The 14,487-nt window shown below is 37.5% G+C and overlaps 1 protein-coding gene across 10 annotated transcripts in view; it reads left to right on the top strand.

The window, feature by feature from the left end:
* The window catches only part of TRPM3 (transient receptor potential cation channel subfamily M member 3), a 915,440-nt gene that overhangs the window by 596,712 nt on the left and 304,241 nt on the right, over window positions 1-14,487 (top strand). The gene's annotated exons all lie outside the window — the stretch shown is intronic.

Here is a 14,487-nt window from a genome sequence, read left to right on the forward strand (position 1 = left end):
GGGGTTCCAGCTTAAGGCTTCAGTATCAAACTCCAACATCTAAACTCCAATATCAAAACCCTCAATTCTGTCCTTTGCCATGCCTTTTATCTGTGAGTCCCCACCCACCAAGGCATGGGGACTCAATGCCATACTGGCACAAGAGGCTTACCTGATTACTTAATTAAGGAAACCTCTGAATCCAATATAATCTAACATGCCCAGGGGAAAAGATCAGTTTACAAACATAATCCAATATTTCTTTTTGGAATTCATCAATAATATTGAACTGCTACACTACCCCTGACAAAGGAGAAAGTTGGGAGAAGCTTCATTGGTCCCTGGTTCAATGAGGGCAGCTTGAGCCTCCACAGCTTATAGCACCAATTGCATCCTTGGCTCCTACTACACAACCAGCAAGAGAGAAAAAGCAGGAAGCCCTAAACTAAAGAGAAAAACTGCACCCAGAAGACATATTCTAGTAAGCCAGATGCCAAGACACTAACCAAAAATGACAATCCATACCAAGAAACAGGAAGATATGGCCCAGGTAAAGGGACAAGATAAGCCTCCAGATGATATAAAGGAGTTGAGACAACTAATCATAGATGTTCAAACAAATCTCCTTAATAAACTCAAAGAGATGGCTAAACAGATTAAGGATATTAAGAAGACACTGGATGAGCACAAAGAAGAATTTGAAAGCATACATAGAAAAATAGCAGATCTTATGGGAATGAAAGGTGCAATCAATGAAATTTTAAAAACATTGGAACCATATAGTAGCAGATTTGAGGAGGTAGAAAAAAGGATTGGTGAGCTTGAAGAAATGGCCTCTAAAAGTGAACATACAAAAGAACAGATGAAGAAAAGAATGGAAGAAATGAACAAGGTCTGAGGGAACTAAATGACAGCAAAAGGCATGCAAGCATGCATATCATAAGTGTGCCAGAAGAAGAAAAAGGAAAAGGGGCTGAAGGAATATTTGAAGAAATAATGGTAGAAATTTTCCCAGCGGTCCAAGAAGCATAATGTACCAACATCCGAAAAATTCTAAATAGACCAACTCCAAGACACATACTAATCAGAATGTCAAATGTCAAATGCAAAGAGAGAATTCTTAGAACAGCAATAAGAAAGCAATGCATAACATATAAAGGATATCCAATAAGATTATGTGCTGATTTCTTACCAGAAACCATGGAAGCAAGAAGACAGTGGTCTGATATATTTAAGATACTACAGGAGAAAAACTTCCAGCCAAGAATCTTTTTTTTTTCTCTCCTTTCCTTCCCCACCCTCCAGTTGTCTGCTTTCTGTGTCCATTTGCTGTGTGTTCTTCTGTGTCCACTTATTTCTTGTCAGCAGCATTGGGAATCTGTGTCTCTTTTCGTTGCGTCATCTTGCTGTGTCATTTTGCTGTGTCAGCTTTCCGTGTGTGTGGCACCAATCCTGAGCAGGCTGCACTTTTTTCGTGTGGGGCTGCTCTCCTTGTCTTATATCTGGCAAAACTGTCTTTCAAAAATGAGGGCAGGATTAGAATATCCACAGATAAATGGATACTGAGAGAAGTTCTAAGCAAGAGACCAGATTTTCAGGAAATGCTAAAGGGTGTGCTAGAACCTGAAAAGGAAAGACAGGAGAGAAAGGCCTGGAAGAGTCTAGAAATGCAGATTATATATCAGAAGACTGAAATAAAATATTACAGATAAAACTCAAATAGGAATAAACTTAACCAACAATGTAAAATACCTGTATTCCAAAAAACTAAAACTCAATGTTAAAAGAAATAAAAAAAGGCCTAAATAACTGGGAGAACATTCCATGTTCATGGATTGGAAAACTAAATATCATTAAGATGTCAATTCTACTCAAATTGATATACAGATTCAATACAATCTCAATAAAAACTCCACCAGCATTTAAAAAATAATTGAAAACACAATTATCAAATTAATTTGAAAGGGTAAGAGGTCCTGAATAGCCAGAAACATTGTAAAAAGAAAGCAAACCCTCATCTCCAGACTTTAAATCATATTACCTAGCTATAGTGGTAATAACAGCATGGTACTGCCATAAAGACAGATAGATAGACTAATGGAACCAAATTGATAGTTCAGAAACAGACACTCGCATGTATGGTCATGTGATTTTTTACTAGCCTATCAAACCTACACAGCTCAGGCAACAGTCCATTCAACAAATGGTGCCGATAGAACAGTATATCCATAGCTGAAAGATGAAAAAAGACCCCTGTCTCACACCTTATCCAAAAATTAACTCAAAATGGATAAAAAACCTAAAAAATAAAGCAAGAACCATAAAACTTCTAGAAGAAATTGTAGGAAAATATCTTCAAGACCTGGTGGTAGGTGGTGGATTCTTAAAGGAGATAGGAAGAGGACTGAGTGGACTACTGATGTTTAATGTATGTAGAAGAGTATGGAAAAGTACTAAAGTATGGAAAAGTATAGAGTGAATGGTAACAAATAGTGAGTAATAGCTAGTTTATAAATGGGGATGTGGCTGAAAATATAGTTGAAGTGTGTAAATGCCAATTGACAGAATGCTAGAGAATAATCTAGAAACGGCATAGCACAGTAAACCAAAAGGTGGTTGGGAATTGTGGTTGATGATACAGAATGCAAGGATGTCCTTTGTGAGGTAGAGCAAATGTACATCACTACTGCAGGATGTTGGGAATGTAGAGAAGCATGGGAAAAATACAACTGGTGTGACCTATGGACTATGGTTAGCAGTAATAATACAATATTCTTGCATCTATGCCAAAGATAATACTGTGTTGATAATGAGGCAGTATGTAAAATGTGAGCCAATTGTATACTATGGACGTGTGTAACAATCAGATGATATTATGTTATCTGTAACAAACGTTCCACCACAGTGTGGTGTGTTGATAGAGGGGTGTTGTTTGGGAATTCTTCATATGTACATGATTGCTTTATAAGTTTACAACTTCTGTCATAAAAAACCTATTTAAAAAATAATAATATGTGGGTTGGGGGAAAACACACTAAATGTAAGATAAGGACTATAATTAGTAGTAAGATTTTGACAATATTCTTTCATCATAATTTGTAACCAACATCTCATGACAATGCATGGTGTTGGTGGAGGGTTGATATATGGGATCCCTGTATAATGCTATGCATGTTTGGTTTGTAAGTTTACAACTTTTACTATACATTTAATTGTTTATGTATGTTCATATATAAATGATATAAAGATAATAATAGGGTGGGTTGGAGGAAAATTACTTCCATTAGTAGTAATATTTTGACAATGCTCTTTAATCATTAGTTTAAAAAGTTTAACAACAATGCAAGGTATTGGTGGTAGGGTGAGTTATGAGAGTCCTGTATGATGTTATACATGTTTGTTTTTTAAGTTCACAACTACTACTATACACTTATTGTTTATATATGTTTATGTATGAGTGATATACTTCAATGAATTACTTTTTTTTAAGAAGTCAATTGTTGGGGAGCAGATGTAGTGCTTGAGTGCCTGCTTCCCATGTACAAGGTCCCAGATTAGATCCCTGGTACTTCCTAAAACCAAAACAAATGGAAAAAGAAAAACAACTTTCATTGGGGAGCAGATGCCGTTTAGTGGTTGAGCAGCTGCTTTCCACGTACAAGGTCGTAGGTTCAATCCTTGGTACTTCCAAAACAAACAAAAAAAAAGTCAATTATACTACTAGATATCAACAGTGGACAATTGGGATTTGAAATTTTAAAAATACCATTTATAGTAGGACTCCCTGTCCCCAATGAAGTACTTAGGTATAAATTAATAAAATTTGTGTGTGATTTGCATGCTGAAAACTTCAGAATATTGATGAAAGAAATCAAATATATAAATAAATGGAGAGATGTGCTGTGTTTTTAAAAAAAAGTATATTAGGTAGGGACTCTGTTCTAAATGAGCTTAGAGTGCAGCGTGAGGATGTAGGACAACTGCACACCATAATCAGGGTGGAAAGTGTTAATGGGCAGAAGAAATAGATTGAAACAAAATGTTTAAAGCACCTTCCCCACAAATAGTTTCAGAAGCATTGCTCTTGAACCTAGCATAAAATAGAAAGTCAACCTAAGGTCTTTGCAAATTTTGTTCCTCCTTAGCAACCACAGAGCTTTGCACAAAGTTGGCATTCAGCAGATATGTTTTAATATATGGGTGAATTAATTATAAATAATGAGTGCATTTCTGATTGTCCATTTTCAAGTTCTCAAGAGCTCCACATAGCATCTATTCCAATGACGTACAATTAGAAATTTCATAACTAAGCCTTGATTTATATTTTTTTCTTAGTGATTGGTTAAAGACTTCTGGCTTTCTTATAATTGTAAGCACAAAGAGATGTTTTTGCTGCCTAGTTCTCTCCTGGGAGATATAAGATTTGTATAGTAGTAGAATACAAGCCCACTTTCACCCTAGGCAGGTAACAATCAAGGCAGAATCACTTGTATATAGAAATAATTAACATTGGAATCAGAAGCTGGACAAAATACATACACACCTGTGCATGAATATGTCACATTTCCTCATTGTTCTTCATCTTCTGGGGTCACGAGTAGAGCTCACATAACAATAATTGTCATGTAAGAAAGAACTGTTCAAGCAAAAGAAACATACCTTTTTTTTTTTTTTTTGGTGTGATAGTCAATTAGTACCATAGCTTATTAAATGTCTTCATCTGTGGCAAAATTTTTTAATAAATTAATTTGAAGTTGAATGAATAAATTTGAATACAGTAGTATTCGAATACAGGTACAACATCTCAGAGTTAGAAATTTCTTGTGTTTGTGTTTTATGATTTTTGTCCTTTGCAGTTATATCATACAAAACAGGCCCCTTAGTGCAAGGGGTCTGTGAGCTTGAATTGAAATTCTAAAAAACATTATTCTTTGTGGGGACGTGTTGGTGCTGGTGTGATATATTTATTAAATAATACACAGTATAGTGTGGACTTAGTAAGGGATCCTGGGTTTTCACCTGACTGGCAAAGGGGTTCAGGGAACAAAAAAGGTTAAGTACCCCTGCCTTAGAGCATTTTTTCCCACGAGGTAATACAAGGTGTCACCTACTTGGAAGAAGTTGGTTTTCTACCTAAATGCTGGTATCTCTCACAAACTTCAGGTTTGGGATTCATATTAATAGATGAATGAGGATACTTGGTTTCTGCCCACAATTTCCCAATGAGTTAACTAATTTCTTTTCTTCTAAAAATTACCCTTCATGTGCCATATAGGAATCTTAGAGTAAATCACACTGTCAAATAAAACCAGTCTCTGGGGAACTTTTCATTTCCTAGAAGGAGTTGGTTCTGAAATTGCTATTTATGAATATTTATACCCACAACCCTCTCTCCCAAGTTATCAATATCCTTTGTTGTATCCCTTGAAAAAGTAGTATTCAAATTAAAGACTAACTTATATTGTGACATTTTTGCCTCTTAAATTTTTAGTTTTGAGAAATTGAAGATCTGACAGGTCGGTGTGCCTGGAAACAATGAGTTGAATCAGGTTGGCCTAGAAAGAGCTTGGAGAATGAGCCACGACTTCACTGTGCAAGGCTTGTGAACCACCTTAAGGATTTTATTCTAGAATTCATAGGAAGCCACTTAACAATTTTGAGGTGGGTAGGCAGAATACTATGAACCAATTTCTCATTTTTAAATATCACTCTTGTTGCTGGGTAAAGAATGGAATGAGGGGATCAATTAGGAAGCCAGTAAAGTATTCTTTTTAGAGTATCTTTATTGGCAGAGCTTCTCTCAGAAGATTTTTTTTTTGTATGAGAAATTCATTTTGGGATAAAATAGTCAGAAATTAGAACTCTACAGTAGAGTAAGGGTGAGGAGGTGAGAAAACAGAAAGGAAGAAAAAAATCATCTTGCCACCAATGTTACACAAATGGTAGACTAAATCTATATTTTTGCTCTAACTAAAATTCTTTACATCTGCTTTTGATTCTGTGTTCATTTCTACGTGAATCCAATCTAGATGGATATATTTATAGAAAGCTAATATACATATTAGTATCTTATCACACCTAAAATGTTCCAGAGAGATTTTATATTAATACACTAAGCTAAGAATAAATCAGTAAGTTATAAGTTTGGCTAGTGAATGTGTCAGGAAAGACATTGACAGTATTCTGAAGCTGGGCGTAATAACCTTGAACAACCTTAAAGCTGTCACATTAGTACAGCGTAACCAAAGGCTGGATTTATATGGATGGCTTTATTTTCTACCTAACAATCTAGTAACTTGACAGGGAAAGATGGTTATCAGATAGAAATACATTTATGCTGCATTAACTTAATATTTAATCATTTTTCATTTCTAGAGAGTAATAGGAATGCTTTATATTTATATTGCTGGACCTGTCTGCTTATTACTTGCTTCTGACTATAAAAATAGGATTGATTTGTTCTTAGTCCTTCCAGTTAAATTATTCTGGTGGTTAAGTTTAAAATGACTTACAAATCATTGGTGGTCTCTGCATATTCTAATCCAAATGGTTATCAAGAATTGATTTATCATTTGGTGGGGGGAGGGCAAGAGAATACCAGGTTCCAGTCTTGAAAGAAACTCTCTCAATGGCAAGACTAGAGATGTCAGATTATTACTTAATCACAATAATGTCTTAATCAGACTTGAAGTCTTATTGAAACAGAATTAGAGCTTTACACATTGTGCGGGTTTGCTAACCTGGGGGCATTCTAAAGAATGATTGGAGTCTAGGGAGAATTCTTTCAGAGATTATTTATTAAGTCAAATCTCCTTATGTACCTTGTGCTCGACAGACACAAGACCTTGTGTTCTGCAACCCTTGGTTCAGTTATCAAAGGAGTGTCATGAATTTGTAAAAATGTAATTTTTAAAGAAACTTCTTGTTTTTAAAAAGTCTCTGTACCTACTTTTTATACGTTAATAAGGGGCACACAACACAGCTGTGAGCATTTGCTCTCCAGACTCCAAGACCTGGGGCTGGCCTTACACCATCAAGATTGTCACTACCCTAAGGTCACCTGCCCAGCTGTGACCAAGTCATGGCTAGGATGCGTGTCTTGTGACTCCTAATCAGTCACGCTTCCCCCAGGCTCTGTCTCTGCTTTTAATGCATAAAGAAAGTCAGGATTTCAAAAATTAAACCTATAGCCAAATGTAAGTCTATCCCTTGTGAAAATAAAGAGCTTGACCTTAGAATCTGAATCACTTGTTGATGAAAATAAACCAGGACCTCTACATAGAGTAAGGTAGTTAGAACTGATAGTAAAGAAAACAAATTTAAAAATTATATGTATTGTTATATATATCATTATATCTACATTTGTATGTGGAGAGAAAGAAACCGATGGTAGACAGACATTGATTTCTTCAGTCGTTACTGATATGAGAATTCTGCTACAAATAGAATTGCAGCTATTTATTCATTTTCACCCTCTACTTTTCTCAGTACCTTCCTTCTTCCAAGCAAAAGAGGTATACATAAAAAAATAATAAACAGCCTCTGAATCTGAGACGTTCTTTGTCCAATAACTTTTGCATTACTATATAACATATAATGTTCTCCTTTCATGACTCAGCACATTTCTTTGACTCCTGATAGTCAGAATGGTACAGGGATGGGGTGTGAACACTAAAGAACTAAGGACTTAAAGGATGGCTTTACGTTGCTTCTGCTCCACGTTAACTTGACAGAGAACAAAGTTAGAGTCCCCACAGGCGCAGACTCTATCAATGGAGAAGCCCTCCTGGACGCTAGGTATGCACTGCCACGGTCCCTGAGCTATTGCTTTCTAGCAAATGATCCATCACTAACATTTCTGGCCTTTGAGGAGCACGTCAAGCCTCAATCTTATAGTTTGCTTTTTGTTCTTTGTTTTCCTTTGGTCATAATCATATCTTTGATTTCCTACTGTTTTTTGAAATACACCAGTGTTCTAGGGCTGTCATGGCTGTAGTTCTGTTTTTGGTTGACGAAGGCAATAGCCTGTGTGTTATGTGTGTAGATTTTAAGTTTTAAAATCAGGTATGTGGAAATAGCTATAGTGTTCAAACAGAGGACCAATCGTTGACCATAAATGCTTTTGAAATCTAGGCCCACATCCTCCTGTCTATTTTCCAGCATTGTCTGTAAGGCTGGATGAAGTGTGTTTATTTTTATTAAGTTTAGAATGATTAAAATGCACTTATTCCACCACAATGAAGAAAAACATCATTCAGCGTCCCTAAAGTCAGCCACTGAGTGGAAGGGAGGCAGGGGTCTCTCTATCCTAATGGAAGCAATAGGACTTTGGGCCCATCAGGCCAAGGCCCCCCAAAAAAGTCTGTGTGACTTTGGGATGATGCTTAACCTCTGTAAGCCCTAGTTTTTTCATTTTTATAATGGAATTTTAGAATACATACTTTACAGTGTTGTTGTAAAGGTTGTATGAAGTACTATGATGTGAAAGCCATTGTGTAAGCATTATACTTAAAAAGTATGTAGATTGCTTTATAAATGTAATGCACTATTGCCAAACAATTAACTCCTTTCTAATGTGGAAAGAAACAATTTTCCAAAGAATCTTGCAAATACACTTTTTAAATTATTTATGAAAATGCCTATAAGAATAACACTTTTACATAAATACTCACATTACCTCTACATAAAAATTCTTCTGAGTGCATTTAAATATAATGCCTACAGCATGACCTATTGATAATATGTTTCATTTATGGTTGTAAAGATCATTTACTTTTCCCAATCAGATGAGAAAAATAGATATATTCTAGTTTAACTTTATTATAAGGTTCATTCACAGTGTTTAATCTTAGAGGCTATAAAGTGAATTTCAGTACAAACAATTTCAATTCACAAAGAAATTATCCCTCAAAGGTGAATTATTAGGAACATGGAATAGATAGTCTCAGAAATAATGTTAAAAATAGGAGGAAGGGAAGTGTCCTAGGCTAGGCTACAAAACTCCAGTTCTGCCTCAATAAACCTAGAGGATTGTGTATTTGCATTGGAAATTGGCTGTGGGTGAATGTACATATGAAATTTAAATAAATAATTATACTATCATGTGGCATTTCCCCTGATGGAAGTGTAAGCAAAATATGGAACTAGAGCAATAGCTGGAGTGATTCATTCTGTCCGGCAGCGGCCAACCAAGCCTCTCAAAGAGCTAAATGTCTTACCCCGAGTTCTGAAGAACAAAGAGGCATTTATCCAGTACAGAAGGAAGACACCAGCATTCCAGGGATAACATATGCGAAGGTGTAGACATGTGGAACAGCATGCTGCTGTAGGGGAACAATCCATAATTTGGTTTGTTGGAACATAAAATGCTCGAAGGTTTGGAGGGAAATTGAGAGATTTGAATAAAGATACCTGCAGAGCCAGAGCCTAAAGGCTTTGAATGCACAGCCAGCCATGCAGGGGCTGGAAAGCTATTGAAGGATATTGTCCAGGAGATGGCATCATCAATTGTTTTAGAAAGAATATGCTGGTGGCAGTGTGCTCTGGAATCAAGGGGCTTTGGCATGGTCCTCTGATTGCTTGATTTTGTAGATCAATGGCAATTCTGAACAAAATACATTTATTTTCAAGCACTAGAATAAAAGCAAGGAGCCTGAAGGGACATTTAAGAGGCTTTGGTCCTATGTTTCCCAAATGTCAGTCACTTTTAAGATATAATTGTGATTTTTCTCTTATCTAAGATAATTTTATTCTAACTTATTAAATATTTTTGATAGACTCATTTGTCCCAGCCCCCATGTGCCTACCATGCACCAAGCACAATTCTAGGTGCTGGGGATACAGCAGTAACAAAACAAAATCTCTGCCCCCAGGAGCTCACATTCTAATGGGGGACACAGAGAGAAAGCAAATAAACACAGAAACATGATATGATGTCAGGTGATGTGAAGGGCCATGAGGGAAAAGGAGGTGAGCAGGTGAGAGCAAGTGACACCATGTATGTGCCTTTCGATGGGATGGTAGAGGAAGACCTCTCAGTTACACAGCTGCATTGGGGGGGGCGTTGTGGGGCTATGTGAGGATGGAGCTGTCCAGGTAAAGGAACAAGAGGAGCCAAGGCCCTGAGGGGAGGCCTTGCCTCACCACTTGAGGAAGAGCAAAGATGTTAAATCAGTGGTAGGACCACTAAAGCCCAGTTCCTAGGGCCTTCTCCCCCTGGGCAGAACTTTTCTCTATAGTGGAGGTCAGTCGGAGCAGGACAGTTCTAGCCCACTGCCTGCTTTATTGTCTGTGGCTTTATTGTTATGACAGAGACCATCTGCCCTGCCAAGCCAAAAATATTTACCATCTGGTCTCTTACAGGAAAAGTCTGCTGACCCCTGCTCAAAATCATGTTCTTTTGTTGTTGTTGTTGTTGTTGTCATATGTGGACAACACAGAATAAAATGCTTTTACTATCTTGATAATAGTAGAACATGCATTTTCTGTATCAAAATCTAGTTTCTAGGGAAGCGGACTTAGCCCAGTGGTTAGGGCATCCGCCTGCCACATGGGAGGTCCGTGGTTCAAACCCCGGGCCTCCTTGACCCATGTGGAGCTGGCCCATGTGCAGTGCTGATGCATGCAAGGAGTGCCCTGCCACGCAGGGGTGTCCCCTGCATAGGGGAGCCCCACGCGCAAGGAGTGCGCCCCGTAAGGAGAGTCACCCAGCCCGAAAGAAAGTGCAGCCTGCCCAGGAATGGCGCCACACACATGGAGAGCTGACACACAAGATGACGCAACAAAAAGAAGCGGACAAAGAAGAATACGCAGCAAATGGACACAGAGAGCAGAAAACAGGGGGGTTGGGGGGGAAGGGAAGAGAAATAAGAAATAAATCTTTTAAAAAAATCTAGTTTCTAGAGAATAATCTAGGGAATGTAAAACATAGTGATTTTGGTGATGGATGAAGATTGGGGTTAATAGTATAAATATAAGAATATTCTTCTTTTATAAAGTGTTAAAAGGAAAATTATACCTAATGAAATTTTGGATGATAGTTAACAGTAATATTGCAATATTTTTGATGCAATGGCAAAGAGGATATATCGGTTCTAAGGGACGACAATAGGGGAGTATAAGGGTATATGGAATTTTCCTTTTGGAATGATGAAAACATTCTAAACTTGACTGAGGGGATGACAGCATAACTGTGATGAAAATGAGAGCCTCTGAGTGTATACTTTGAATGGATTATACAAAGCATGGGACTGTGAAACACAGGGAATCCAGTGGTAGATGATGGACTGTGGTTAACAGAACAAATATCAGAAAGTTCTCTCATGAACTCTAACAAATATATAATACTAAAACAGGGTGTTAATAATTGGGTGGGTTGCGGGGAAATACACCAATGTAAGATATGGGCTATAGTTAGTAGTTACATATATATATGTTATATATGTATATATTCTTACATCTATATATATAGGTATTTTTGGAGGTACTGGGGCCGGGAATTGAACCCAGGACCTCCTGTGTGGGAAGCCAGTGCTCAACCACTGCACCACATCAGCTCCCAGTAGTAATATTTATTTCTTTTTTCTTTTGTATTTTTTTCTCTTTTATGTTCCCCAGCAGTAATATTTTTATGATGTTCTTTCATAGTTTGTAATAAGTGTTTCACAACAATGCAAGTTGTTGGTGGTAGGGTAAGATATGGGAGCCCTGTATGAAGATATGCATGTTTTGTAAGTTCACAAATTTTTTTGCTATAAAGTTTTGTTGATGTCTGGTCATGCATGAATGAGACAGTTCAAAAATTTTATATTTAAAAAATCTAGTTTCTACTTACAGCAAAGCCAGTTTCATGTTTTAAAACTGAGTTTTGTGCCAGTAGAAGCTTTTTTAGTAATTTTATTTGAGTGTAATTTTTCTTTAAAGCTGCATTGGGAGTATAATGCTCTTTGCCGTTACAAAAACATAGGAGTAAAGAATGACCACAGTTAGTGTTACACTAGGAGTGTTTTCCTGTTAGTATTCATATTATATTCTCACCAAACTACATCTTGAACAGGCCAGTAATATAGCTATAAGGAGTTGTATTGTTGGGTGAGGCAAAAGATTTTAAAAAGATCCAGATGGGAAGTGTGGCCCAGAGCTCCATGTCTCTATGGAACTAATTACCTTCTTAAATCAAAGGATCCTCAAATTTATCTGTAAGCTCATATGAAAAAAAAAATAATTGTGTTGACCAACTTAGGGCTTCCTTTTACATTTAAACAAACTGCCTAGGGTTCCAGTGACAGTATTTTTGTCTTTGGTGTAAAGTTCATGAAAGATGCTTCATATTCTATTCCCTATTGAACATTTCTCTTCATAAAGGGAAAAGAAGTCAAAATAAAAACAAAAATAAAAACCAAGTAAGGGGAAGTGGATGTGGCTCAAGTGATAGGACTTCCACCTACCATATGGGAGGACCTGGGTTTGACCCCTGAGGCCTCCTGGTGAAAAAGAAGAAGAGAAAGCATGCCCACACAGCAAGTCAGTGCCCACGTGTCAAACTGAGTGCCCACGTGGTGAGCCAGTGCCTGTGCAAGTGAGTCACGCAGCAAGATGATGATGCAACAAAAATAGAGACAAAGGGGAGAGTCAAGGTGAAGCACAGCAGAGACCAGGAACTGAGGTGGCACAGCTAACAGGAAACCTCTCTCCCCATCGGAGGTCCCCAGGATAGAATACCAGTGAATCCTAGAGGAGAAAAATGAGAAGACCGAAAGAGAAATAGATACAGAAGATCACACGGCGAATGGATACAGATAGCAAAAATACAGCAGGGTGGGGGAGGGGGTGGGGGAAGGGGTGGGAGAAAGAGGAAAATAAATAAATCTTCAAAAAAAAAACAAGAATAGGAAGATGAGTGTAAAAAAATAAATACACATGGGTAGTATTTAAAAGACTGTATGTGAGTGATTGAACTCAGGATTTAAATTAATTCAGAAGGGTTGTCTACTGAAGAAGGAAGGTGAGAAATATTAGTTGTAAAAATGTTTCTTACAGTTGAGAGATTATATCTAGAACCAGTTTATTTAATCTCACAGACACCCCAGAGCCTACTAGCTCAGGAGAGCTCGCAGGAGCTTGCTAATTTGCCTCATCAGCCCTCCTTCACTTCTCCAACTCTCTTTCACTCCAACCCTAGAAAACTCAGCCAGTACATTATAGAACTTTCCTTTTCAAATCTTCCCCCACTGATTCCTCTCTTATTCAACTGAATTCTCCCCTCTAAGTCATTTCCTGAGCAACTCTTTCACAAAGATTTCCTATAATTTAAAGGTTAAACTTAACAACTAAACAAAAGTTCCTGGAAATCTTCTGACTACACAAAATATACTTTTCAACAACAAATATATGGTTTCATGGGGAAAATTGAGAAAATATAAAAAAAAGCAAAAGAAGATAAAAATTAACCCCAGGTACCACTTTAATGTTTCCCACCTGCCATCTCTATATCTACTTAATAATTGTTATTATTCTACGCATACTATTTCATGACCTGCTTGTCTCAAATAACACTGAAGAGTACATTTCTTTTATGTAATTAAATTGTCTTTGGAAACCTGATTTTGATCATTTCCTATGGATGGGCCTTTAATATATTCCCCAATTTTCTCTATTTTAAATAATGCTGCGATAAACATCTTTGCATGCTCACATCTCTTGATGATTCCCTTTAGATAAATGCTCAGAAGTGGCAGAGCTGCATGAAGGAAGAGAATGCACATTATCAAGGCCTTCACGGCCCATTATTCTACAGCCAGTTCCTGAACAAAGGCCAAGGGATTTTACTTGATCATGAGCTCAGTGTGAACGCTCTGTCTGAGATTCCGTTTGGGTCTTGCCTCTCAGAGTGTGTCCTCAGGGGAAATTCACCACGTAGTTTATCATCCCTTGTCTTTGGGGAAGCCTTAATAAGTGGGAGACCAAAGATGTGGGAATTTGTTTGGAAGGATATCAATCCTGGAAACAGCAGAGAGGCAAGATGAAGTCTGAGGATCTAATTTGAGTTTGAAACAAGCCATTCAGTTCACACACTATTCCTCTCATTTCGTGTCCACGTGACACATACTAGGCACGTGGGAGAAGATTATGGAAAAATGAAAAACAAAGGTACTTTCCTTCACAGACCTATGGTCCACAGATTTGGCAGTGAAGAATACCACCTCTCCGCTCTAACTTTTGTCTGTGGGAAGATATGAAAGCGCTGGAGATGAGGCGCCCATATATTGTTTTAAAAGGTAGTTTTGCCTTGTGAAATTTCTGCTCTTTTCTCCCCACGTTTGTTCCCTTATCTAGTTAAGAACTGCTGTTATCTACAAAAATTCACGCCTGGATGATATTTGAAAGAGCCCCTTCTGTGGTGTCCGAATACCAGCCAGGCCGGCTCGATTGGGCCACGCCAGCTAAACATAGCACAGTGTAACTCTTTTAATCTTCACCCAACTGCTGTGGTGGTCACAGCTCATATTT

This window comes from Dasypus novemcinctus, chromosome 8 (assembly GCF_030445035.2).
Source record: "Dasypus novemcinctus isolate mDasNov1 chromosome 8, mDasNov1.1.hap2, whole genome shotgun sequence".
NCBI lineage: Eukaryota > Metazoa > Chordata > Mammalia > Cingulata > Dasypodidae > Dasypus > Dasypus novemcinctus.